The sequence below is a fragment of the Mytilus edulis genome, chromosome 4 (genome assembly GCF_963676685.1).
Source record: "Mytilus edulis chromosome 4, xbMytEdul2.2, whole genome shotgun sequence".
Lineage (NCBI taxonomy): Eukaryota > Metazoa > Mollusca > Bivalvia > Mytilida > Mytilidae > Mytilus > Mytilus edulis.
Window position 1 is genome coordinate 96,529,349 of NC_092347.1, and position 26,153 is coordinate 96,555,501.

The following is a 26,153-nucleotide window of genomic DNA, read 5'->3' on the forward strand; positions in this document are numbered from 1 at the left end:
TCCAACAATTACTTGTAACTCTGGTAACATCTTAATTCTGCGTCAAATTGTTATGAAATTTTTTCAAGTAAATGTTTTTAACATAGGCTTTTTATTATTTAAACTTCTGTAGTATTTGGCAACCTAAATTTGGACCCGTAAATGAAACTACAATCGAAAACAAACTGACAATGATTAATAACGATAGTTATCAAAGGTACCAGAATTATAACTTAGTACGCCAGACGCGCGTTTCGTCTATATAAGACTGATCAGTGACGCTCATATCATAATATTTATAAAGCCAAACAAGTACAAAGTTGAAGACCATTGAGGATCCAAAATTCCAAAAAATGTGCCAAATACGGCTAAGGTAATCTATGCCTGGGATAAGAAAATCCTTAGTTTTTCGATAAATTCAAAGTTTTGTAAACAGGAAATTTATATAAATGACAACATTATTGATATTTTTGTCAACACCGAAGTATAGACTTCTGGGCTGCTGATACCCTTGGGGACGAAATGGGAACAAATAATTCACAATTTTTGAAAACTTTTGAAATTGTAAGAAAACTATGTAGGGCAAAGTTGATCTTAGATAGATTTGTATATTGTTTAAGGTCCTTTGTGGTTATTTAACTTTTCAACGGTCAACGTTGTGTTTCTTTTGTGTCGTTTGTTTCCTCTTATATTTGAGTGTGAATTCACAATATTATAGACGTGTCACTGTACTTTTCTATCCCAAATTCATGTATTTAGTTTTGATGTTATATTTGTTATTCTCATCGGATTTGTCTAATGCTTAGTTTGTTTCTGTGTGTGTTACATTTTAATGTTGTGTCGTCATTCTCTTATAATGCGTTTCCCTCGGTTTTGGTTTATGACCCGGATTTGTTTTTTTTTTCTATCGATTTATGAGTTTTGAACATCGGTATATTACTGTTGCCTTTACTAAGTAGGAATCTGAAGTACAGTAGTTGTTGTTGGTTTGTGTTATGTATACGTGTTTCTTGTTTCCGTGTTTTATATAGATTAGACCGTTGATTTTCCCGTTTGAATGGTTTAACACTAGTAATTTTGGGGCCCTTTATAGCTTGTTGTTCGGTGTGAGCTAAGGCTCTGTGTTGAAGGCCGTACATTGACCTATAATGGTTTATAAACTGTTATTTGGATGGAGAGTTGTCTCATTGGCACTCACACCACATCTTCCTATATCTATATACAGTACAAAAAATTAAAGGTTTAACATATAAAGTCAAATGAAAACCTCACTTTAACACATAATTAGAACCTATACCTCAAGACAATCATGTATTATTTGTAAAGTTAATAAAAATATTAATCAACAAAATCTTGGTATCATTGATGAACATTTTTAGAAAAAGGACGATACGTTCTTTGACATACCCCTGGTTCATCCACTTTCTGTACACAGGTGACGTTTTGTAAATCGTTTTATAACTGAGTAGTAACTGCAGGGTCTTACCATCCGAATGAGTTGGGAAATGTATTTTCCATATGTAGGTGAAGCTGGTAAAAAAAGTAAAATCACAAAAATACTGAACTCTGAGGAAAATTCAAAAAGGAAAGTTCCTAATCAAATGACAACATCAAAGATCAAACACATCAAACGAATGGATAACAACTGTCATATTCCGGATAAATTGCTTATGAGGCAGGTGAATTTATAAAATTAGAGGTATAAATCTAAAAATAAGGCGGAGGAAGCTGTGTCGATTGAATCTTTAATTTCTAGTTCTGGAGAAGATATTAATGGAACCCAATTAGAAAAGTTTGGATTGTTAATAGAAAGAACATAATCGATATATCTGAATGTGAAATTAAATGATCTCGTATCTTAGATCAAATTGTTTTTGGAAAGTGTCTATAGGAATTCCGACTGATATGAAAATAAAATGAGGTCGATAAGGACCATTTTGTACCCTGGTAAAAACATTTCGTACCCTGACCATTTCGTACCTTGACCATGTCGTACCGTTCTTTCCCATTAGAATGCCGACAATTTGTTGAAAAACTCTACCTGAAAATTCAACAAATATGTTGTCAATAAGTAACTTCATAATGACCACTTGCACCTCTGTGTAGCATGTTTTATCTTTTTGTTCACCATTAACAAACTATGACGTATGGTATCCCAAAGCAACCGTGGAATCTTTTAGACGATGTTTCAATTTCACATGGGGAATGGTGGTATAAAGGGTATGTTCATTCAGTTTGCATCAGGCAATGAGCAAAAATCACGATAAGCATGCAATTTTATATCAAATAAAAGCGAGAAAGCCGCTTAAGAAATTATGTAAGAAAACACTAAACGTCTTAAATAAAAATTGCTTTAGTTTAGCAGACGATATTCTCAATTGGAACGGGGACCCAATTATTTGCCCCATTGGAACGCATTGAAAATCATAGTAAACACATAGGGTACTGTTCAATAAATAATTTTGATAGCCACCTTGGGACTTCTGGTTCATGTTAGGAATTCATTTTGAAGTGTCTAAGTACAATCTCAGTGCCTCATGACCGGCATTCCGTTGCAAAATTTTGTTTTTATTGACAACAGGGTCAGTCTGTCTACTTCCGGGAAAGAATAAAGGCTAGAATTTAGGCAATTTACTCTATGTACTGACGCCAGATTACATTTAAATCAATCAAAATTTTTACAGAAATTCAAACTAGAAAGCCTACCCTTTCAAATAAATCTACATTCAGTTACAGAACTAGTGAAATAATAACACTACACAATTTATAACAAAAGTTATATATTTTTTTTAAGAACTACATTCGTGGGTACCGGACTGGTTGCCCTAACTGGGATCCTATTCCTGTCAGACTTTATTTTTTTCCCCAGACTTAAAACTGCACTTTTAAAATAAAGATATACATCTCAGTAGTTATTATGCAAAGTTTCAAAAGAATTTATCAAACAGTTACAGAATTATAGATCCTTATCTATAACATCTCAAATACCAGAAAATTGATCGTAGAAAATCTTAAATTCATGAAGAAAATATGCTAAAAATCATCAAAACTTTTTTATTTTAAGAGATATTTACATTCTGTAAATTGCATAAGAAAGATAGATAAATTCATTCTTTGTATGGAAATCTAGTTGAAACCAAAATTTGTTTGAAAATAAATTAAATATATTATTTTTTTCAATTAGAATAAAAAAATCTTCCGTTTTAAAGAATTACATATGCAAAACAAGCATACCCCATAACAAGGGTATAAAATATGAGACAAAGTCTTCAAATAGTCTGCTAAGGTCATTTAAAATACAATATAAGAGGCTAGATGCAGAGAAGTTCTCACTTGTAGCTAAAACCAGTCAAACAGCACCTCCTATAGTTTAACAGATGTGGAGGGCAATCCTTGATCTTCCTGACCGCTTAATGCTACTGTGCGTTGTTGTACTTTTAACTGGTCTGAATGTCCCACTAGTTCATATGTGTGTTCTCGGCGACACTGAAACTCTTGGTGGCTGAGATCCATGTACTTTAGTCCAAGTTCACCAACCTGGATATAGATAACAAAGACAAGTTATTAATGCAGGAACTTTTAAAAATGAAACTTAGGAAAGAAGCATTAATGAAAATGAAATTCAAACAGTGAAGCTATTAAAAGAGCACTAAGTGTTTCCTTAACCAGAAGCTGATGTTCAAAAGTTCTAAAACCAAGGAAGATATAGCCCCATGCATCTACTGCTGAAACAGATACAGATAAAATAAACGGTCCTTTTAAGGACCATCAAAATCTTTAAAAGGGAGTCTAAAATTGTTGTACACTTCAGTTTAAATTGCTTTAATAAGCTATATTATAGCCCTACCCCTTAAATATCTTCCAAAAAATGTAAAATTAGAGAGTCCCTGGCAAGTGTTTCTGAGTTTACACAATAATATATGTGGTTATGTGTGTGATGCGGCTCTAAATAAATGTGAGCTGGATTCGCACACAACTTTCATAGCTGAACCGTGGCACTTAAATGATTTATTTAATAGCCACAATTTATCAAAAACTTATTAAAAGACCTAAAACTGAAACTATGGGATTTTTTTCTTTTTTCAGGTCCCAGAAATAAGATACTAGAAAGAAATAAGCCCATATTTTCCATCTTTCACTGTCCCCTGATCCCATATAACACATTTATTATTTCTTTCCCTGTGGCTCTTTCTAATACTGTTTGCTGATATTTTTCAAAAATCCCTCCATTTTAACTTACAAGTGTAGGAATACATAATACAGACAAAATGACCTTTCTGTGCCCTTTTTTTAAACTTTAAATTGAAAAACAAACTTTTTTAAATTTCATAAATTTAAATTTCAATTTAATTTAAAAAGTTTAATTCAAATTTTAAAAATAATTATATCATTGCTTTCCTTATTGAATTTTGAAGCCAGTAGCCAAATTTCATCCATAAAACTTCAAAAATGAGCTTACAATTGCAGATTGAAGTGTTCAAAACATGCTCTCTGACAGGAACGGGGACCCAATTATTTGCCCCATTGGAACGCATTGAAAATCATAGTAAACACATAGGGTACTGTTCAATAAATAATTTTGATAGCCACCTTGGGACTTCTGGTTCATGTTAGGAATTCATTTTGAAGTGTCTAAGTACAATCTCAGTGCCTCATGACCGGCATTCCGTTGCAAAATTTTGTTTTTATTGACAACAGGGTCAGTCTGTCTACTTCCGGGAAAGAATAAAGGCTAGAATTTAGGCAATTTACTCTATGTACTGACGCCAGATTACATTTAAATCAATCAAAATTTTTACAGAAATTCAAACTAGAAAGCCTACCCTTTCAAATAAATCTACATTCAGTTACAGAACTAGTGAAATAATAACACTACACAATTTATAACAAAAGTTATATATTTTTTTTAAGAACTACATTCGTGGGTACCGGACTGGTTGCCCTAACTGGGATCCTATTCCTGTCAGACTTTATTTTTTTCCCCAGACTTAAAACTGCACTTTTAAAATAAAGATATACATCTCAGTAGTTATTATGCAAAGTTTCAAAAGAATTTATCAAACAGTTACAGAATTATAGATCCTTATCTATAACATCTCAAATACCAGAAAATTGATCGTAGAAAATCTTAAATTCATGAAGAAAATATGCTAAAAATCATCAAAACTTTTTTATTTTAAGAGATATTTACATTCTGTAAATTGCATAAGATAGATAAATTCATTCTTTGTATGGAAATCTAGTTGAAACCAAAATTTGTTTGAAAATAAATTAAATATATTATTTTTTTCAATTAGAATAAAAAAATCTTCCGTTTTAAAGAATTACATATGCAAAACAAGCATACCCCATAACAAGGGTATAAAATATGAGACAAAGTCTTCAAATAGTCTGCTAAGGTCATTTAAAATACAATATAAGAGGCTAGATGCAGAGAAGTTCTCACTTGTAGCTAAAACCAGTCAAACAGCACCTCCTATAGTTTAACAGATGTGGAGGGCAATCCTTGATCTTCCTGACCGCTTAATGCTACTGTGCGTTGTTGTACTTTTAACTGGTCTGAATGTCCCACTAGTTCATATGTGTGTTCTCGGCGACACTGAAACTCTTGGTGGCTGAGATCCATGTACTTTAGTCCAAGTTCACCAACCTGGATATAGATAACAAAGACAAGTTATTAATGCAGGAACTTTTAAAAATGAAACTTAGGAAAGAAGCATTAATGAAAATGAAATTCAAACAGTGAAGCTATTAAAAGAGCACTAAGTGTTTCCTTAACCAGAAGCTGATGTTCAAAAGTTCTAAAACCAAGGAAGATATAGCCCCATGCATCTACTGCTGAAACAGATACAGATAAAATAAACGGTCCTTTTAAGGACCATCAAAATCTTTAAAAGGGAGTCTAAAATTGTTGTACACTTCAGTTTAAATTGCTTTAATAAGCTATATTATAGCCCTACCCCTTAAATATCTTCCAAAAAATGTAAAATTAGAGAGTCCCTGGCAAGTGTTTCTGAGTTTACACAATAATATATGTGGTTATGTGTGTGATGCGGCTCTAAATAAATGTGAGCTGGATTCGCACACAACTTTCATAGCTGAACCGTGGCACTTAAATGATTTATTTAATAGCCACAATTTATCAAAAACTTATTAAAAGACCTAAAACTGAAACTATGGGATTTTTTTCTTTTTTCAGGTCCCAGAAATAAGATACTAGAAAGAAATAAGCCCATATTTTCCATCTTTCACTGTCCCCTGATCCCATATAACACATTTATTATTTCTTTCCCTGTGGCTCTTTCTAATACTGTTTGCTGATATTTTTCAAAAATCCCTCCATTTTAACTTACAAGTGTAGGAATACATAATACAGACAAAATGACCTTTCTGTGCCCTTTTTTTAAACTTTAAATTGAAAAACAAACTTTTTTAAATTTCATAAATTTAAATTTCAATTTAATTTAAAAAGTTTAATTCAAATTTTAAAAATAATTATATCATTGCTTTCCTTATTGAATTTTGAAGCCAGTAGCCAAATTTCATCCATAAAACTTCAAAAATGAGCTTACAATTGCAGATTGAAGTGTTCAAAACATGCTCTCTGACAGGAACGGGGACCCAATTATTTGCCCCATTGGAACGCATTGAAAATCATAGTAAACACATAGGGTACTGTTCAATAAATAATTTTGATAGCCACCTTGGGACTTCTGGTTCATGTTAGGAATTCATTTTGAAGTGTCTAAGTACAATCTCAGTGCCTCATGACCGGCATTCCGTTGCAAAATTTTGTTTTTATTGACAACAGGGTCAGTCTGTCTACTTCCGGGAAAGAATAAAGGCTAGAATTTAGGCAATTTACTCTATGTACTGACGCCAGATTACATTTAAATCAATCAAAATTTTTACAGAAATTCAAACTAGAAAGCCTACCCTTTCAAATAAATCTACATTCAGTTACAGAACTAGTGAAATAATAACACTACACAATTTATAACAAAAGTTATATATTTTTTTTAAGAACTACATTCGTGGGTACCGGACTGGTTGCCCTAACTGGGATCCTATTCCTGTCAGACTTTATTTTTTTCCCCAGACTTAAAACTGCACTTTTAAAATAAAGATATACATCTCAGTAGTTATTATGCAAAGTTTCAAAAGAATTTATCAAACAGTTACAGAATTATAGATCCTTATCTATAACATCTCAAATACCAGAAAATTGATCGTAGAAAATCTTAAATTCATGAAGAAAATATGCTAAAAATCATCAAAACTTTTTTATTTTAAGAGATATTTACATTCTGTAAATTGCATAAGATAGATAAATTCATTCTTTGTATGGAAATCTAGTTGAAACCAAAATTTGTTTGAAAATAAATTAAATATATTATTTTTTTCAATTAGAATAAAAAAATCTTCCGTTTTAAAGAATTACATATGCAAAACAAGCATACCCCATAACAAGGGTATAAAATATGAGACAAAGTCTTCAAATAGTCTGCTAAGGTCATTTAAAATACAATATAAGAGGCTAGATGCAGAGAAGTTCTCACTTGTAGCTAAAACCAGTCAAACAGCACCTCCTATAGTTTAACAGATGTGGAGGGCAATCCTTGATCTTCCTGACCGCTTAATGCTACTGTGCGTTGTTGTACTTTTAACTGGTCTGAATGTCCCACTAGTTCATATGTGTGTTCTCGGCGACACTGAAACTCTTGGTGGCTGAGATCCATGTACTTTAGTCCAAGTTCACCAACCTGGATATAGATAACAAAGACAAGTTATTAATGCAGGAACTTTTAAAAATGAAACTTAGGAAAGAAGCATTAATGAAAATGAAATTCAAACAGTGAAGCTATTAAAAGAGCACTAAGTGTTTCCTTAACCAGAAGCTGATGTTCAAAAGTTCTAAAACCAAGGAAGATATAGCCCCATGCATCTACTGCTGAAACAGATACAGATAAAATAAACGGTCCTTTTAAGGACCATCAAAATCTTTAAAAGGGAGTCTAAAATTGTTGTACACTTCAGTTTAAATTGCTTTAATAAGCTATATTATAGCCCTACCCCTTAAATATCTTCCAAAAAATGTAAAATTAGAGAGTCCCTGGCAAGTGTTTCTGAGTTTACACAATAATATATGTGGTTATGTGTGTGATGCGGCTCTAAATAAATGTGAGCTGGATTCGCACACAACTTTCATAGCTGAACCGTGGCACTTAAATGATTTATTTAATAGCCACAATTTATCAAAAACTTATTAAAAGACCTAAAACTGAAACTATGGGATTTTTTTCTTTTTTCAGGTCCCAGAAATAAGATACTAGAAAGAAATAAGCCCATATTTTCCATCTTTCACTGTCCCCTGATCCCATATAACACATTTATTATTTCTTTCCCTGTGGCTCTTTCTAATACTGTTTGCTGATATTTTTCAAAAATCCCTCCATTTTAACTTACAAGTGTAGGAATACATAATACAGACAAAATGACCTTTCTGTGCCCTTTTTTTAAACTTTAAATTGAAAAACAAACTTTTTTAAATTTCATAAATTTAAATTTCAATTTAATTTAAAAAGTTTAATTCAAATTTTAAAAATAATTATATCATTGCTTTCCTTATTGAATTTTGAAGCCAGTAGCCAAATTTCATCCATAAAACTTCAAAAATGAGCTTACAATTGCAGATTGAAGTGTTCAAAACATGCTCTCTGACAGGAACGGGGACCCAATTATTTGCCCCATTGGAACGCATTGAAAATCATAGTAAACACATAGGGTACTGTTCAATAAATAATTTTGATAGCCACCTTGGGACTTCTGGTTCATGTTAGGAATTCATTTTGAAGTGTCTAAGTACAATCTCAGTGCCTCATGACCGGCATTCCGTTGCAAAATTTTGTTTTTATTGACAACAGGGTCAGTCTGTCTACTTCCGGGAAAGAATAAAGGCTAGAATTTAGGCAATTTACTCTATGTACTGACGCCAGATTACATTTAAATCAATCAAAATTTTTACAGAAATTCAAACTAGAAAGCCTACCCTTTCAAATAAATCTACATTCAGTTACAGAACTAGTGAAATAATAACACTACACAATTTATAACAAAAGTTATATATTTTTTTTAAGAACTACATTCGTGGGTACCGGACTGGTTGCCCTAACTGGGATCCTATTCCTGTCAGACTTTATTTTTTTCCCCAGACTTAAAACTGCACTTTTAAAATAAAGATATACATCTCAGTAGTTATTATGCAAAGTTTCAAAAGAATTTATCAAACAGTTACAGAATTATAGATCCTTATCTATAACATCTCAAATACCAGAAAATTGATCGTAGAAAATCTTAAATTCATGAAGAAAATATGCTAAAAATCATCAAAACTTTTTTATTTTAAGAGATATTTACATTCTGTAAATTGCATAAGATAGATAAATTCATTCTTTGTATGGAAATCTAGTTGAAACCAAAATTTGTTTGAAAATAAATTAAATATATTATTTTTTTCAATTAGAATAAAAAAATCTTCCGTTTTAAAGAATTACATATGCAAAACAAGCATACCCCATAACAAGGGTATAAAATATGAGACAAAGTCTTCAAATAGTCTGCTAAGGTCATTTAAAATACAATATAAGAGGCTAGATGCAGAGAAGTTCTCACTTGTAGCTAAAACCAGTCAAACAGCACCTCCTATAGTTTAACAGATGTGGAGGGCAATCCTTGATCTTCCTGACCGCTTAATGCTACTGTGCGTTGTTGTACTTTTAACTGGTCTGAATGTCCCACTAGTTCATATGTGTGTTCTCGGCGACACTGAAACTCTTGGTGGCTGAGATCCATGTACTTTAGTCCAAGTTCACCAACCTGGATATAGATAACAAAGACAAGTTATTAATGCAGGAACTTTTAAAAATGAAACTTAGGAAAGAAGCATTAATGAAAATGAAATTCAAACAGTGAAGCTATTAAAAGAGCACTAAGTGTTTCCTTAACCAGAAGCTGATGTTCAAAAGTTCTAAAACCAAGGAAGATATAGCCCCATGCATCTACTGCTGAAACAGATACAGATAAAATAAACGGTCCTTTTAAGGACCATCAAAATCTTTAAAAGGGAGTCTAAAATTGTTGTACACTTCAGTTTAAATTGCTTTAATAAGCTATATTATAGCCCTACCCCTTAAATATCTTCCAAAAAATGTAAAATTAGAGAGTCCCTGGCAAGTGTTTCTGAGTTTACACAATAATATATGTGGTTATGTGTGTGATGCGGCTCTAAATAAATGTGAGCTGGATTCGCACACAACTTTCATAGCTGAACCGTGGCACTTAAATGATTTATTTAATAGCCACAATTTATCAAAAACTTATTAAAAGACCTAAAACTGAAACTATGGGATTTTTTTCTTTTTTCAGGTCCCAGAAATAAGATACTAGAAAGAAATAAGCCCATATTTTCCATCTTTCACTGTCCCCTGATCCCATATAACACATTTATTATTTCTTTCCCTGTGGCTCTTTCTAATACTGTTTGCTGATATTTTTCAAAAATCCCTCCATTTTAACTTACAAGTGTAGGAATACATAATACAGACAAAATGACCTTTCTGTGCCCTTTTTTTAAACTTTAAATTGAAAAACAAACTTTTTTAAATTTCATAAATTTAAATTTCAATTTAATTTAAAAAGTTTAATTCAAATTTTAAAAATAATTATATCATTGCTTTCCTTATTGAATTTTGAAGCCAGTAGCCAAATTTCATCCATAAAACTTCAAAAATGAGCTTACAATTGCAGATTGAAGTGTTCAAAACATGCTCTCTGACAGGAACGGGGACCCAATTATTTGCCCCATTGGAACGCATTGAAAATCATAGTAAACACATAGGGTACTGTTCAATAAATAATTTTGATAGCCACCTTGGGACTTCTGGTTCATGTTAGGAATTCATTTTGAAGTGTCTAAGTACAATCTCAGTGCCTCATGACCGGCATTCCGTTGCAAAATTTTGTTTTTATTGACAACAGGGTCAGTCTGTCTACTTCCGGGAAAGAATAAAGGCTAGAATTTAGGCAATTTACTCTATGTACTGACGCCAGATTACATTTAAATCAATCAAAATTTTTACAGAAATTCAAACTAGAAAGCCTACCCTTTCAAATAAATCTACATTCAGTTACAGAACTAGTGAAATAATAACACTACACAATTTATAACAAAAGTTATATATTTTTTTTAAGAACTACATTCGTGGGTACCGGACTGGTTGCCCTAACTGGGATCCTATTCCTGTCAGACTTTATTTTTTTCCCCAGACTTAAAACTGCACTTTTAAAATAAAGATATACATCTCAGTAGTTATTATGCAAAGTTTCAAAAGAATTTATCAAACAGTTACAGAATTATAGATCCTTATCTATAACATCTCAAATACCAGAAAATTGATCGTAGAAAATCTTAAATTCATGAAGAAAATATGCTAAAAATCATCAAAACTTTTTTATTTTAAGAGATATTTACATTCTGTAAATTGCATAAGATAGATAAATTCATTCTTTGTATGGAAATCTAGTTGAAACCAAAATTTGTTTGAAAATAAATTAAATATATTATTTTTTTCAATTAGAATAAAAAAATCTTCCGTTTTAAAGAATTACATATGCAAAACAAGCATACCCCATAACAAGGGTATAAAATATGAGACAAAGTCTTCAAATAGTCTGCTAAGGTCATTTAAAATACAATATAAGAGGCTAGATGCAGAGAAGTTCTCACTTGTAGCTAAAACCAGTCAAACAGCACCTCCTATAGTTTAACAGATGTGGAGGGCAATCCTTGATCTTCCTGACCGCTTAATGCTACTGTGCGTTGTTGTACTTTTAACTGGTCTGAATGTCCCACTAGTTCATATGTGTGTTCTCGGCGACACTGAAACTCTTGGTGGCTGAGATCCATGTACTTTAGTCCAAGTTCACCAACCTGGATATAGATAACAAAGACAAGTTATTAATGCAGGAACTTTTAAAAATGAAACTTAGGAAAGAAGCATTAATGAAAATGAAATTCAAACAGTGAAGCTATTAAAAGAGCACTAAGTGTTTCCTTAACCAGAAGCTGATGTTCAAAAGTTCTAAAACCAAGGAAGATATAGCCCCATGCATCTACTGCTGAAACAGATACAGATAAAATAAACGGTCCTTTTAAGGACCATCAAAATCTTTAAAAGGGAGTCTAAAATTGTTGTACACTTCAGTTTAAATTGCTTTAATAAGCTATATTATAGCCCTACCCCTTAAATATCTTCCAAAAAATGTAAAATTAGAGAGTCCCTGGCAAGTGTTTCTGAGTTTACACAATAATATATGTGGTTATGTGTGTGATGCGGCTCTAAATAAATGTGAGCTGGATTCGCACACAACTTTCATAGCTGAACCGTGGCACTTAAATGATTTATTTAATAGCCACAATTTATCAAAAACTTATTAAAAGACCTAAAACTGAAACTATGGGATTTTTTTCTTTTTTCAGGTCCCAGAAATAAGATACTAGAAAGAAATAAGCCCATATTTTCCATCTTTCACTGTCCCCTGATCCCATATAACACATTTATTATTTCTTTCCCTGTGGCTCTTTCTAATACTGTTTGCTGATATTTTTCAAAAATCCCTCCATTTTAACTTACAAGTGTAGGAATACATAATACAGACAAAATGACCTTTCTGTGCCCTTTTTTTAAACTTTAAATTGAAAAACAAACTTTTTTAAATTTCATAAATTTAAATTTCAATTTAATTTAAAAAGTTTAATTCAAATTTTAAAAATAATTATATCATTGCTTTCCTTATTGAATTTTGAAGCCAGTAGCCAAATTTCATCCATAAAACTTCAAAAATGAGCTTACAATTGCAGATTGAAGTGTTCAAAACATGCTCTCTGACAGGAACGGGGACCCAATTATTTGCCCCATTGGAACGCATTGAAAATCATAGTAAACACATAGGGTACTGTTCAATAAATAATTTTGATAGCCACCTTGGGACTTCTGGTTCATGTTAGGAATTCATTTTGAAGTGTCTAAGTACAATCTCAGTGCCTCATGACCGGCATTCCGTTGCAAAATTTTGTTTTTATTGACAACAGGGTCAGTCTGTCTACTTCCGGGAAAGAATAAAGGCTAGAATTTAGGCAATTTACTCTATGTACTGACGCCAGATTACATTTAAATCAATCAAAATTTTTACAGAAATTCAAACTAGAAAGCCTACCCTTTCAAATAAATCTACATTCAGTTACAGAACTAGTGAAATAATAACACTACACAATTTATAACAAAAGTTATATATTTTTTTTAAGAACTACATTCGTGGGTACCGGACTGGTTGCCCTAACTGGGATCCTATTCCTGTCAGACTTTATTTTTTTCCCCAGACTTAAAACTGCACTTTTAAAATAAAGATATACATCTCAGTAGTTATTATGCAAAGTTTCAAAAGAATTTATCAAACAGTTACAGAATTATAGATCCTTATCTATAACATCTCAAATACCAGAAAATTGATCGTAGAAAATCTTAAATTCATGAAGAAAATATGCTAAAAATCATCAAAACTTTTTTATTTTAAGAGATATTTACATTCTGTAAATTGCATAAGATAGATAAATTCATTCTTTGTATGGAAATCTAGTTGAAACCAAAATTTGTTTGAAAATAAATTAAATATATTATTTTTTTCAATTAGAATAAAAAAATCTTCCGTTTTAAAGAATTACATATGCAAAACAAGCATACCCCATAACAAGGGTATAAAATATGAGACAAAGTCTTCAAATAGTCTGCTAAGGTCATTTAAAATACAATATAAGAGGCTAGATGCAGAGAAGTTCTCACTTGTAGCTAAAACCAGTCAAACAGCACCTCCTATAGTTTAACAGATGTGGAGGGCAATCCTTGATCTTCCTGACCGCTTAATGCTACTGTGCGTTGTTGTACTTTTAACTGGTCTGAATGTCCCACTAGTTCATATGTGTGTTCTCGGCGACACTGAAACTCTTGGTGGCTGAGATCCATGTACTTTAGTCCAAGTTCACCAACCTGGATATAGATAACAAAGACAAGTTATTAATGCAGGAACTTTTAAAAATGAAACTTAGGAAAGAAGCATTAATGAAAATGAAATTCAAACAGTGAAGCTATTAAAAGAGCACTAAGTGTTTCCTTAACCAGAAGCTGATGTTCAAAAGTTCTAAAACCAAGGAAGATATAGCCCCATGCATCTACTGCTGAAACAGATACAGATAAAATAAACGGTCCTTTTAAGGACCATCAAAATCTTTAAAAGGGAGTCTAAAATTGTTGTACACTTCAGTTTAAATTGCTTTAATAAGCTATATTATAGCCCTACCCCTTAAATATCTTCCAAAAAATGTAAAATTAGAGAGTCCCTGGCAAGTGTTTCTGAGTTTACACAATAATATATGTGGTTATGTGTGTGATGCGGCTCTAAATAAATGTGAGCTGGATTCGCACACAACTTTCATAGCTGAACCGTGGCACTTAAATGATTTATTTAATAGCCACAATTTATCAAAAACTTATTAAAAGACCTAAAACTGAAACTATGGGATTTTTTTCTTTTTTCAGGTCCCAGAAATAAGATACTAGAAAGAAATAAGCCCATATTTTCCATCTTTCACTGTCCCCTGATCCCATATAACACATTTATTATTTCTTTCCCTGTGGCTCTTTCTAATACTGTTTGCTGATATTTTTCAAAAATCCCTCCATTTTAACTTACAAGTGTAGGAATACATAATACAGACAAAATGACCTTTCTGTGCCCTTTTTTTAAACTTTAAATTGAAAAACAAACTTTTTTAAATTTCATAAATTTAAATTTCAATTTAATTTAAAAAGTTTAATTCAAATTTTAAAAATAATTATATCATTGCTTTCCTTATTGAATTTTGAAGCCAGTAGCCAAATTTCATCCATAAAACTTCAAAAATGAGCTTACAATTGCAGATTGAAGTGTTCAAAACATGCTCTCTGACAGGAACGGGGACCCAATTATTTGCCCCATTGGAACGCATTGAAAATCATAGTAAACACATAGGGTACTGTTCAATAAATAATTTTGATAGCCACCTTGGGACTTCTGGTTCATGTTAGGAATTCATTTTGAAGTGTCTAAGTACAATCTCAGTGCCTCATGACCGGCATTCCGTTGCAAAATTTTGTTTTTATTGACAACAGGGTCAGTCTGTCTACTTCCGGGAAAGAATAAAGGCTAGAATTTAGGCAATTTACTCTATGTACTGACGCCAGATTACATTTAAATCAATCAAAATTTTTACAGAAATTCAAACTAGAAAGCCTACCCTTTCAAATAAATCTACATTCAGTTACAGAACTAGTGAAATAATAACACTACACAATTTATAACAAAAGTTATATATTTTTTTTAAGAACTACATTCGTGGGTACCGGACTGGTTGCCCTAACTGGGATCCTATTCCTGTCAGACTTTATTTTTTTCCCCAGACTTAAAACTGCACTTTTAAAATAAAGATATACATCTCAGTAGTTATTATGCAAAGTTTCAAAAGAATTTATCAAACAGTTACAGAATTATAGATCCTTATCTATAACATCTCAAATACCAGAAAATTGATCGTAGAAAATCTTAAATTCATGAAGAAAATATGCTAAAAATCATCAAAACTTTTTTATTTTAAGAGATATTTACATTCTGTAAATTGCATAAGATAGATAAATTCATTCTTTGTATGGAAATCTAGTTGAAACCAAAATTTGTTTGAAAATAAATTAAATATATTATTTTTTTCAATTAGAATAAAAAAATCTTCCGTTTTAAAGAATTACATATGCAAAACAAGCATACCCCATAACAAGGGTATAAAATATGAGACAAAGTCTTCAAATAGTCTGCTAAGGTCATTTAAAATACAATATAAGAGGCTAGATGCAGAGAAGTTCTCACTTGTAGCTAAAACCAGTCAAACAGCACCTCCTATAGTTTAACAGATGTGGAGGGCAATCCTTGATCTTCCTGACCGCTTAATGCTACTGTGCGTTGTTGTACTTTTAACTGGTCTGAATGTCCCACTAGTTCATATGTGTGTTCTCGGCGACACTGAAACTCTTGGTGGCTGAGATCCATGTACTTTAGTCCAAGTTCACCAACCTGGATATAGATAACAAAGACAAGTTATTAATGCAGGAACTTTTAAAAATGAAACTTAGGAAAGAAGCATTAATGAAAATGAAATTCAAACAGTGAAGCTATTAAAAGAGCACTAAGTGTTTCCTTAACCAGAAGCTGATGTTCAAAAGTTCTAAAACCAAGGAAGATATAGCCCCATGCATCTACTGCTGAAACAGATACAGATAAAATAAACGGTCCTTTTAAGGACCATCAAAATCTTTAAAAGGGAGTCTAAAATTGTTGTACACTTCAGTTTAAATTGCTTTAATAAGCTATATTATAGCCCTACCCCTTAAATATCTTCCAAAAAATGTAAAATTAGAGAGTCCCTGGCAAGTGTTTCTGAGTTTACACAATAATATATGTGGTTATGTGTGTGATGCGGCTCTAAATAAATGTGAGCTGGATTCGCACACAACTTTCATAGCTGAACCGTGGCACTTAAATGATTTATTTAATAGCCACAATTTATCAAAAACTTATTAAAAGACCTAAAACTGAAACTATGGGATTTTTTTCTTTTTTCAGGTCCCAGAAATAAGATACTAGAAAGAAATAAGCCCATATTTTCCATCTTTCACTGTCCCCTGATCCCATATAACACATTTATTATTTCTTTCCCTGTGGCTCTTTCTAATACTGTTTGCTGATATTTTTCAAAAATCCCTCCATTTTAACTTACAAGTGTAGGAATACATAATACAGACAAAATGACCTTTCTGTGCCCTTTTTTTAAACTTTAAATTGAAAAACAAACTTTTTTAAATTTCATAAATTTAAATTTCAATTTAATTTAAAAAGTTTAATTCAAATTTTAAAAATAATTATATCATTGCTTTCCTTATTGAATTTTGAAGCCAGTAGCCAAATTTCATCCATAAAACTTCAAAAATGAGCTTACAATTGCAGATTGAAGTGTTCAAAACATGCTCTCTGACAGGAACGGGGACCCAATTATTTGCCCCATTGGAACGCATTGAAAATCATAGTAAACACATAGGGTACTGTTCAATAAATAATTTTGATAGCCACCTTGGGACTTCTGGTTCATGTTAGGAATTCATTTTGAAGTGTCTAAGTACAATCTCAGTGCCTCATGACCGGCATTCCGTTGCAAAATTTTGTTTTTATTGACAACAGGGTCAGTCTGTCTACTTCCGGGAAAGAATAAAGGCTAGAATTTAGGCAATTTACTCTATGTACTGACGCCAGATTACATTTAAATCAATCAAAATTTTTACAGAAATTCAAACTAGAAAGCCTACCCTTTCAAATAAATCTACATTCAGTTACAGAACTAGTGAAATAATAACACTACACAATTTATAACAAAAGTTATATATTTTTTTTAAGAACTACATTCGTGGGTACCGGACTGGTTGCCCTAACTGGGATCCTATTCCTGTCAGACTTTATTTTTTTCCCCAGACTTAAAACTGCACTTTTAAAATAAAGATATACATCTCAGTAGTTATTATGCAAAGTTTCAAAAGAATTTATCAAACAGTTACAGAATTATAGATCCTTATCTATAACATCTCAAATACCAGAAAATTGATCGTAGAAAATCTTAAATTCATGAAGAAAATATGCTAAAAATCATCAAAACTTTTTTATTTTAAGAGATATTTACATTCTGTAAATTGCATAAGATAGATAAATTCATTCTTTGTATGGAAATCTAGTTGAAACCAAAATTTGTTTGAAAATAAATTAAATATATTATTTTTTTCAATTAGAATAAAAAAATCTTCCGTTTTAAAGAATTACATATGCAAAACAAGCATACCCCATAACAAGGGTATAAAATATGAGACAAAGTCTTCAAATAGTCTGCTAAGGTCATTTAAAATACAATATAAGAGGCTAGATGCAGAGAAGTTCTCACTTGTAGCTAAAACCAGTCAAACAGCACCTCCTATAGTTTAACAGATGTGGAGGGCAATCCTTGATCTTCCTGACCGCTTAATGCTACTGTGCGTTGTTGTACTTTTAACTGGTCTGAATGTCCCACTAGTTCATATGTGTGTTCTCGGCGACACTGAAACTCTTGGTGGCTGAGATCCATGTACTTTAGTCCAAGTTCACCAACCTGGATATAGATAACAAAGACAAGTTATTAATGCAGGAACTTTTAAAAATGAAACTTAGGAAAGAAGCATTAATGAAAATGAAATTCAAACAGTGAAGCTATTAAAAGAGCACTAAGTGTTTCCTTAACCAGAAGCTGATGTTCAAAAGTTCTAAAACCAAGGAAGATATAGCCCCATGCATCTACTGCTGAAACAGATACAGATAAAATAAACGGTCCTTTTAAGGACCATCAAAATCTTTAAAAGGGAGTCTAAAATTGTTGTACACTTCAGTTTAAATTGCTTTAATAAGCTATATTATAGCCCTACCCCTTAAATATCTTCCAAAAAATGTAAAATTAGAGAGTCCCTGGCAAGTGTTTCTGAGTTTACACAATAATATATGTGGTTATGTGTGTGATGCGGCTCTAAATAAATGTGAGCTGGATTCGCACACAACTTTCATAGCTGAACCGTGGCACTTAAATGATTTATTTAATAGCCACAATTTATCAAAAACTTATTAAAAGACCTAAAACTGAAACTATGGGATTTTTTTCTTTTTTCAGGTCCCAGAAATAAGATACTAGAAAGAAATAAGCCCATATTTTCCATCTTTCACTGTCCCCTGATCCCATATAACACATTTATTATTTCTTTCCCTGTGGCTCTTTCTAATACTGTTTGCTGATATTTTTCAAAAATCCCTCCATTTTAACTTACAAGTGTAGGAATACATAATACAGACAAAATGACCTTTCTGTGCCCTTTTTTTAAACTTTAAATTGAAAAACAAACTTTTTTAAATTTCATAAATTTAAATTTCAATTTAATTTAAAAAGTTTAATTCAAATTTTAAAAATAATTATATCATTGCTTTCCTTATTGAATTTTGAAGCCAGTAGCCAAATTTCATCCATAAAACTTCAAAAATGAGCTTACAATTGCAGATTGAAGTGTTCAAAACATGCTCTCTGACAGGAACGGGGACCCAATTATTTGCCCCATTGGAACGCATTGAAAATCATAGTAAACACATAGGGTACTGTTCAATAAATAATTTTGATAGCCACCTTGGGACTTCTGGTTCATGTTAGGAATTCATTTTGAAGTGTCTAAGTACAATCTCAGTGCCTCATGACCGGCATTCCGTTGCAAAATTTTGTTTTTATTGACAACAGGGTCAGTCTGTCTACTTCCGGGAAAGAATAAAGGCTAGAATTTAGGCAATTTACTCTATGTACTGACGCCAGATTACATTTAAATCAATCAAAATTTTTACAGAAATTCAAACTAGAAAGCCTACCCTTTCAAATAAATCTACATTCAGTTACAGAACTAGTGAAATAATAACACTACACAATTTATAACAAAAGTTATATATTTTTTTTAAGAACTACATTCGTGGGTACCGGACTGGTTGCCCTAACTGGGATCCTATTCCTGTCAGACTTTATTTTTTTCCCCAGACTTAAAACTGCACTTTTAAAATAAAGATATACATCTCAGTAGTTATTATGCAAAGTTTCAAAAGAATTTATCAAACAGTTACAGAATTATAGATCCTTATCTATAACATCTCAAATACCAGAAAATTGATCGTAGAAAATCTTAAATTCATGAAGAAAATATGCTAAAAATCATCAAAACTTTTTTATTTTAAGAGATATTTACATTCTGTAAATTGCATAAGATAGATAAATTCATTCTTTGTATGGAAATCTAGTTGAAACCAAAATTTGTTTGAAAATAAATTAAATATATTATTTTTTTCAATTAGAATAAAAAAATCTTCCGTTTTAAAGAATTACATATGCAAAACAAGCATACCCCATAACAAGGGTATAAAATATGAGACAAAGTCTTCAAATAGTCTGCTAAGGTCATTTAAAATACAATATAAGAGGCTAGATGCAGAGAAGTTCTCACTTGTAGCTAAAACCAGTCAAACAGCACCTCCTATAGTTTAACAGATGTGGAGGGCAATCCTTGATCTTCCTGACCGCTTAATGCTACTGTGCGTTGTTGTACTTTTAACTGGTCTGAATGTCCCACTAGTTCATATGTGTGTTCTCGGCGACACTGAAACTCTTGGTGGCTGAGATCCATGTACTTTAGTCCAAGTTCACCAACCTGGATATAGATAACAAAGACAAGTTATTAATGCAGGAACTTTTAAAAATGAAACTTAGGAAAGAAGCATTAATGAAAATGAAATTCAAACAGTGAAGCTATTAAAAGAGCACTAAGTGTTTCCTTAACCAGAAGCTGATGTTCAAAAGTTCTAAAACCAAGGAAGATATAGCCCCATGCATCTACTGCTGAAACAGATACAGATAAAATAAACGGTCCTTTTAAGGACCATCAAAATCTTTAAAAGGGAGTCTAAAATTGTTGTACACTTCAGTTTAAATTGCTTTAATAAGCTATATTATAGCCCTACCCCTTAAATATCTTCCAAAAAATGTAAAATTAGAGAGTCCCTGGCAAGTGTTTCTGAGTTTACACAATAATATATGTGGTTATGTGTGTGATGCGGCTCTAAATAAATGTGAGCTGGATTCGCACACAACTTTCATAGCTGAACCGTGGCACTTAAATGATTTATTTAATAGCCACAATTTATCAAAAACTTATTAAAAGACCTAAAACTGAAACTATGGGATTTTTTTCTTTTTTCAGGTCCCAGAAATAAGATACTAGAAAGAAATAAGCCCATATTTTCCATCTTTCACTGTCCCCTGATCCCATATAACACATTTATTATTTCTTTCCCTGTGGCTCTTTCTAATACTGTTTGCTGATATTTTTCAAAAATCCCTCCATTTTAACTTACAAGTGTAGGAATACATAATACAGACAAAATGACCTTTCTGTGCCCTTTTTTTAAACTTTAAATTGAAAAACAAACTTTTTTAAATTTCATAAATTTAAATTTCAATTTAATTTAAAAAGTTTAATTCAAATTTTAAAAATAATTATATCATTGCTTTCCTTATTGAATTTTGAAGCCAGTAGCCAAATTTCATCCATAAAACTTCAAAAATGAGCTTACAATTGCAGATTGAAGTGTTCAAAACATGCTCTCTGACAGGAACGGGGACCCAATTATTTGCCCCATTGGAACGCATTGAAAATCATAGTAAACACATAGGGTACTGTTCAATAAATAATTTTGATAGCCACCTTGGGACTTCTGGTTCATGTTAGGAATTCATTTTGAAGTGTCTAAGTACAATCTCAGTGCCTCATGACCGGCATTCCGTTGCAAAATTTTGTTTTTATTGACAACAGGGTCAGTCTGTCTACTTCCGGGAAAGAATAAAGGCTAGAATTTAGGCAATTTACTCTATGTACTGACGCCAGATTACATTTAAATCAATCAAAATTTTTACAGAAATTCAAACTAGAAAGCCTACCCTTTCAAATAAATCTACATTCAGTTACAGAACTAGTGAAATAATAACACTACACAATTTATAACAAAAGTTATATATTTTTTTTAAGAACTACATTCGTGGGTACCGGACTGGTTGCCCTAACTGGGATCCTATTCCTGTCAGACTTTATTTTTTTCCCCAGACTTAAAACTGCACTTTTAAAATAAAGATATACATCTCAGTAGTTATTATGCAAAGTTTCAAAAGAATTTATCAAACAGTTACAGAATTATAGATCCTTATCTATAACATCTCAAATACCAGAAAATTGATCGTAGAAAATCTTAAATTCATGAAGAAAATATGCTAAAAATCATCAAAACTTTTTTATTTTAAGAGATATTTACATTCTGTAAATTGCATAAGATAGATAAATTCATTCTTTGTATGGAAATCTAGTTGAAACCAAAATTTGTTTGAAAATAAATTAAATATATTATTTTTTTCAATTAGAATAAAAAAATCTTCCGTTTTAAAGAATTACATATGCAAAACAAGCATACCCCATAACAAGGGTATAAAATATGAGACAAAGTCTTCAAATAGTCTGCTAAGGTCATTTAAAATACAATATAAGAGGCTAGATGCAGAGAAGTTCTCACTTGTAGCTAAAACCAGTCAAACAGCACCTCCTATAGTTTAACAGATGTGGAGGGCAATCCTTGATCTTCCTGACCGCTTAATGCTACTGTGCGTTGTTGTACTTTTAACTGGTCTGAATGTCCCACTAGTTCATATGTGTGTTCTCGGCGACACTGAAACTCTTGGTGGCTGAGATCCATGTACTTTAGTCCAAGTTCACCAACCTGGATATAGATAACAAAGACAAGTTATTAATGCAGGAACTTTTAAAAATGAAACTTAGGAAAGAAGCATTAATGAAAATGAAATTCAAACAGTGAAGCTATTAAAAGAGCACTAAGTGTTTCCTTAACCAGAAGCTGATGTTCAAAAGTTCTAAAACCAAGGAAGATATAGCCCCATGCATCTACTGCTGAAACAGATACAGATAAAATAAACGGTCCTTTTAAGGACCATCAAAATCTTTAAAAGGGAGTCTAAAATTGTTGTACACTTCAGTTTAAATTGCTTTAATAAGCTATATTATAGCCCTACCCCTTAAATATCTTCCAAAAAATGTAAAATTAGAGAGTCCCTGGCAAGTGTTTCTGAGTTTACACAATAATATATGTGGTTATGTGTGTGATGCGGCTCTAAATAAATGTGAGCTGGATTCGCACACAACTTTCATAGCTGAACCGTGGCACTTAAATGATTTATTTAATAGCCACAATTTATCAAAAACTTATTAAAAGACCTAAAACTGAAACTATGGGATTTTTTTCTTTTTTCAGGTCCCAGAAATAAGATACTAGAAAGAAATAAGCCCATATTTTCCATCTTTCACTGTCCCCTGATCCCATATAACACATTTATTATTTCTTTCCCTGTGGCTCTTTCTAATACTGTTTGCTGATATTTTTCAAAAATCCCTCCATTTTAACTTACAAGTGTAGGAATACATAATACAGACAAAATGACCTTTCTGTGCCCTTTTTTTAAACTTTAAATTGAAAAACAAACTTTTTTAAATTTCATAAATTTAAATTTCAATTTAATTTAAAAAGTTTAATTCAAATTTTAAAAATAATTATATCATTGCTTTCCTTATTGAATTTTGAAGCCAGTAGCCAAATTTCATCCATAAAACTTCAAAAATGAGCTTACAATTGCAGATTGAAGTGTTCAAAACATGCTCTCTGACAGGAACGGGGACCCAATTATTTGCCCCATTGGAACGCATTGAAAATCATAGTAAACACATAGGGTACTGTTCAATAAATAATTTTGATAGCCACCTTGGGACTTCTGGTTCATGTTAGGAATTCATTTTGAAGTGTCTAAGTACAATCTCAGTGCCTCATGACCGGCATTCCGTTGCAAAATTTTGTTTTTATTGACAACAGGGTCAGTCTGTCTACTTCCGGGAAAGAATAAAGGCTAGAATTTAGGCAATTTACTCTATGTACTGACGCCAGATTACATTTAAATCAATCAAAATTTTTACAGAAATTCAAACTAGAAAGCCTACCCTTTCAAATAAATCTACATTCAGTTACAGAACTAGTGAAATAATAACACTACACAATTTATAACAAAAGTTATATATTTTTTTTAAGAACTACATTCGTGGGTACCGGACTGGTTGCCCTAACTGGGATCCTATTCCTGTCAGACTTTATTTTTTTCCCCAGACTTAAAACTGCACTTTTAAAATAAAGATATACATCTCAGTAGTTATTATGCAAAGTTTCAAAAGAATTTATCAAACAGTTACAGAATTATAGATCCTTATCTATAACATCTCAAATACCAGAAAATTGATCGTAGAAAATCTTAAATTCATGAAGAAAATATGCTAAAAATCATCAAAACTTTTTTATTTTAAGAGATATTTACATTCTGTAAATTGCATAAGATAGATAAATTCATTCTTTGTATGGAAATCTAGTTGAAACCAAAATTTGTTTGAAAATAAATTAAATATATTATTTTTTTCAATTAGAATAAAAAAATCTTCCGTTTTAAAGAATTACATATGCAAAACAAGCATACCCCATAACAAGGGTATAAAATATGAGACAAAGTCTTCAAATAGTCTGCTAAGGTCATTTAAAATACAATATAAGAGGCTAGATGCAGAGAAGTTCTCACTTGTAGCTAAAACCAGTCAAACAGCACCTCCTATAGTTTAACAGATGTGGAGGGCAATCCTTGATCTTCCTGACCGCTTAATGCTACTGTGCGTTGTTGTACTTTTAACTGGTCTGAATGTCCCACTAGTTCATATGTGTGTTCTCGGCGACACTGAAACTCTTGGTGGCTGAGATCCATGTACTTTAGTCCAAGTTCACCAACCTGGATATAGATAACAAAGACAAGTTATTAATGCAGGAACTTTTAAAAATGAAACTTAGGAAAGAAGCATTAATGAAAATGAAATTCAAACAGTGAAGCTATTAAAAGAGCACTAAGTGTTTCCTTAACCAGAAGCTGATGTTCAAAAGTTCTAAAACCAAGGAAGATATAGCCCCATGCATCTACTGCTGAAACAGATACAGATAAAATAAACGGTCCTTTTAAGGACCATCAAAATCTTTAAAAGGGAGTCTAAAATTGTTGTACACTTCAGTTTAAATTGCTTTAATAAGCTATATTATAGCCCTACCCCTTAAATATCTTCCAAAAAATGTAAAATTAGAGAGTCCCTGGCAAGTGTTTCTGAGTTTACACAATAATATATGTGGTTATGTGTGTGATGCGGCTCTAAATAAATGTGAGCTGGATTCGCACACAACTTTCATAGCTGAACCGTGGCACTTAAATGATTTATTTAATAGCCACAATTTATCAAAAACTTATTAAAAGACCTAAAACTGAAACTATGGGATTTTTTTCTTTTTTCAGGTCCCAGAAATAAGATACTAGAAAGAAATAAGCCCATATTTTCCATCTTTCACTGTCCCCTGATCCCATATAACACATTTATTATTTCTTTCCCTGTGGCTCTTTCTAATACTGTTTGCTGATATTTTTCAAAAATCCCTCCATTTTAACTTACAAGTGTAGGAATACATAATACAGACAAAATGACCTTTCTGTGCCCTTTTTTTAAACTTTAAATTGAAAAACAAACTTTTTTAAATTTCATAAATTTAAATTTCAATTTAATTTAAAAAGTTTAATTCAAATTTTAAAAATAATTATATCATTGCTTTCCTTATTGAATTTTGAAGCCAGTAGCCAAATTTCATCCATAAAACTTCAAAAATGAGCTTACAATTGCAGATTGAAGTGTTCAAAACATGCTCTCTGACAGGAACGGGGACCCAATTATTTGCCCCATTGGAACGCATTGAAAATCATAGTAAACACATAGGGTACTGTTCAATAAATAATTTTGATAGCCACCTTGGGACTTCTGGTTCATGTTAGGAATTCATTTTGAAGTGTCTAAGTACAATCTCAGTGCCTCATGACCGGCATTCCGTTGCAAAATTTTGTTTTTATTGACAACAGGGTCAGTCTGTCTACTTCCGGGAAAGAATAAAGGCTAGAATTTAGGCAATTTACTCTATGTACTGACGCCAGATTACATTTAAATCAATCAAAATTTTTACAGAAATTCAAACTAGAAAGCCTACCCTTTCAAATAAATCTACATTCAGTTACAGAACTAGTGAAATAATAACACTACACAATTTATAACAAAAGTTATATATTTTTTTTAAGAACTACATTCGTGGGTACCGGACTGGTTGCCCTAACTGGGATCCTATTCCAATTCGGATATATTTTTATTATCTCTGTGGTCTCATCTACTTAAATGTTTACACATTTGACTATGGTCAATCGCAGCATTGTC

The 26,153-nt window shown here is 31.8% G+C and overlaps 1 long non-coding RNA gene across 3 annotated transcripts; it reads right to left on the minus strand.

The window, feature by feature from the left end:
- Positions 1 to 3,185: 3,185 nt before the first annotated feature.
- Positions 3,186 to 26,029, minus strand: LOC139521142 (uncharacterized). Of its 3 annotated transcripts, XR_011664012.1 has the most exons (12): positions 25,700 to 26,029; positions 24,443 to 24,646; positions 22,330 to 22,533; positions 20,217 to 20,420; positions 18,104 to 18,307; positions 15,991 to 16,194; positions 13,878 to 14,081; positions 11,765 to 11,968; positions 9,652 to 9,855; positions 7,539 to 7,742; positions 5,426 to 5,629; positions 3,186 to 3,516 (listed from the first exon to the last, which is right to left on the minus strand). It is a non-coding gene; the product is annotated as an uncharacterized lncRNA (long non-coding RNA). The 3 variants fall into 3 exon arrangements; XR_011664013.1 differs by lacking the exons at positions 24,443 to 24,646; positions 25,700 to 26,029 and adding an exon at positions 23,587 to 24,062; XR_011664014.1 differs by lacking the exons at positions 22,330 to 22,533; positions 24,443 to 24,646; positions 25,700 to 26,029 and adding an exon at positions 21,474 to 21,949.
- Between the last annotated feature and the right edge of the window lie 124 nt (positions 26,030 to 26,153).